Source organism: Triticum aestivum, chromosome 1D (genome assembly GCF_018294505.1).
Source record: "Triticum aestivum cultivar Chinese Spring chromosome 1D, IWGSC CS RefSeq v2.1, whole genome shotgun sequence".
Lineage (NCBI taxonomy): Eukaryota > Viridiplantae > Streptophyta > Magnoliopsida > Poales > Poaceae > Triticum > Triticum aestivum.
In genome coordinates this window covers 414,611,830-414,614,581 of record NC_057796.1, presented here as the reverse complement: position 1 = coordinate 414,614,581, position 2,752 = coordinate 414,611,830, and the positions used below count along the sequence as shown (strand labels likewise).

Sequence of the window (2,752 nt, the reverse complement as noted above, 5' to 3'; positions counted from 1 at the left end):
TCCAGTGTGTTGAAACTAACCACACTCACATGTAAATATTGATTTGTCTTCGTTTATGCTCACCTCATACTCAACCCTGCTTCACTTCTCTCGTTTGGCTGCATTATTGTGGGTCGTTTTGCATTTCTTCATCTTCTCCAATCCAGTAACGTTGTAGGCGGTCCCTTCAATTAGGACGCGACCAAATTCCTCAAACATATTCCTAGTGTAAATTTTGCTTGCGTGCCGCTCTATCGCAAGGTTGGTGCGCCTAACAGCACCGCCCTGCCAAGGTTTTTGTACAGATGAATCAGCATACGAGTTGCAGCTTTTTGGTCACTTTTAAGTGCAACATATATGTTCGAAAACACACGGCAAAGACATGGGCAACGAATATATCCGATAAAACAAACCAGGCCTGATTTTTGAAGGGGGAAAAATTACTTACAATCATGGTCCTCTTCTCCTCATAACTTTCGTCCCGCTCGCGGTCAAACTGTAACCTCATGTTTTGCCTAATGAAAACATGCATTGGGCTTGCAGGGGGGCATATACGATTTCAACACGTGGTTTGAGCTCTCACTTCGCTGGGTGCTTGTCATTTTCGCGCAAAACACACCTCTGAAGTATGGTTTTGCCCATTTCCTCCTGGTTTCATATATTTTGGGTCATGTAGGTGTGAGACCCCAGATTGTATTTATCCAACAACAATCCCCAACCTGCTTCATACTCGTCCTCAGTTAACATATGTGGTTCACAACCTTGTGAAATTCAGCCTGAAAATCACTCTTCTTCGTGTACAGTGGACCCAATGTTTCTTTTGCTTTCTTCAGGACATGACACTTGCACCATCGGTGCATGGTGCCAGGGTAGGTCTTGCTGATCGCCACTTCCATAGCTCTGCATTGATATGCAAATGAAAGACAATTTTACTTTGTCAGATGTGATAGTTGCTCGATGAATAATCATACTTTTCCACAAGTACTGGTGCTCTACATAGTTAGATGTTCAACATAACTGAACTGGGTTTCTGAAAGTGAATCAGACTGAAATTCTTGTATCTGCCAACGCATTTCACCAGCTAAACAAAAAATCATCAACAACCCTTGATCTTAAAATGCAAGGTACGTGATACACACAAGAATTCACAACGGAATGCAGCTATAATTACCAAAAAAACTGCATTTATTCCTCCTACCTTTTGGTCAACCCAGGGCCTCTGGATTTACTCTGTCAGTGGGCTAAGCTGACCTCGTCGGTGAAGCAGCATGTCGCCAACGGGCGCCTTCTCGTGGTACAGCCGCCCCATCCTCGCCATCCTTTTGAGCCATGCCAGACCCACCATCAGAATCACCTGTTTCTGCATTCACTGCCCTGTTTCCTATCAGGTAATGCAGCGAAACCGGATCCGGCTGTTCAAGGCTGTCAGCGAATTCCTCTCTTGGGAACCTGAGAAAATCAGCAACCATCGCCGCAAGAAAATGATAGATCGTCAGGGGGGACTTCTATCGGCTGATGGAGCTTATGGGCAAGAAATCCATAAAGCAATAAGGCATAGATCTGCTGGGGACTAACCTGTCAACCGCGTCAAGCAAAAACTCCATGCCCGCAGTGTCCATCCCACCAGTTGCCGGCGACGAAGCACGAGTGGAGCGGCGCAGCATGACTGGGCGGCGCCGGCGAGGGTTTCTAGAACAAACGAGGTGATGCAAAAGGGTGAAATACTATTTTCTTTTGGACACACGCTGACCGACAGACGGCTCAGGCGGCGACCCCGACCTAGACCCATTATCTGATCCGTGGCCCAGACAAAAAAGGTGACGTCCTGGTCCACGGCCCAGTGCGACGAGCGGTGCAGTCCGTCCTGCCGCTCCGCTTCGGGCCCACGACTTCGCCACTGTTTCATACCGTATTCCCCTGTACCCCTGATTTACCACCGCTCAAGTCTGACACACCAGCTGGATTTGTTCACATCCCGAGCATGAAACGGACGAGCGGCTCAGCTGAGCCCGAGCACCAAATCGTCGCTTCACTAGATGGCACACTACTCTATCCCTTTTTAGATTTGTATCGGCGTCTTGTGGGTTTTCTGCGCAATTGTTTTACCAGCTACACATGTTGGGAACACATAATGGTAGTGATGAGTTGTGATAAATGTGATATGATTCTTACAATGTGCAATCACAATAGAATGTTGAGTCTTCCTCTTGCTTTCCTGCTAACAGTGAAGACAAATAGTTAGACATGGTGTATACGCAGGCATGGACGATGTATGCCCTACGGTGTGATGTACTCCTTCTGTTGCAAAATAATTGAAGTTCCAGAATTGTCCTAAGTCAGACCTCTTCAAATTGGACCAAGCTATAGAAAGAATTCTAATATCCACAATGTCAATATATTTGAATCTAATGAAGCAAATTTGGTATCGTAGATGTTAATATATTTTTATATAAACTTGGTCAAACTTAATGAAGTTTGACTTAGGACAAACCCATAACTTCAATTATTTTAGAACAGAGGGAGTATACATTATATATGATTAAATATTTCTTTGAATCCCGGTCGCCTGTCTTGATAGCATTTTTAATGCAAATACATTTAATCTAGTAAATAAATTGGATAAAATCTTAGGTCAAATTTCGTAAAATGACAGGATTTGTTTCACTTTTCCAAAATATGGACAAACAAAATGAAGTGAGTACATATTCTAAGGGTTTATTAGTTACATCTCTTATATACACATACTAATTATCACTTTGATGTTTATATTATG

At 43.9% G+C, this 2,752-nt stretch overlaps 1 long non-coding RNA gene across 1 annotated transcript; it reads right to left on the bottom strand.

Annotated features, from left to right (window-relative positions):
- Positions 1-439: 439 nt before the first annotated feature.
- LOC123172060 (uncharacterized) lies at positions 440-1,724 on the bottom strand. The gene is made up of 3 exons (XR_006485455.1): positions 1,555-1,724; positions 1,178-1,428; positions 440-879 (listed from the first exon to the last, which is right to left on the bottom strand). It is a non-coding gene; the product is annotated as an uncharacterized lncRNA (long non-coding RNA).
- Positions 1,725-2,752: the final 1,028 nt, after the last annotated feature.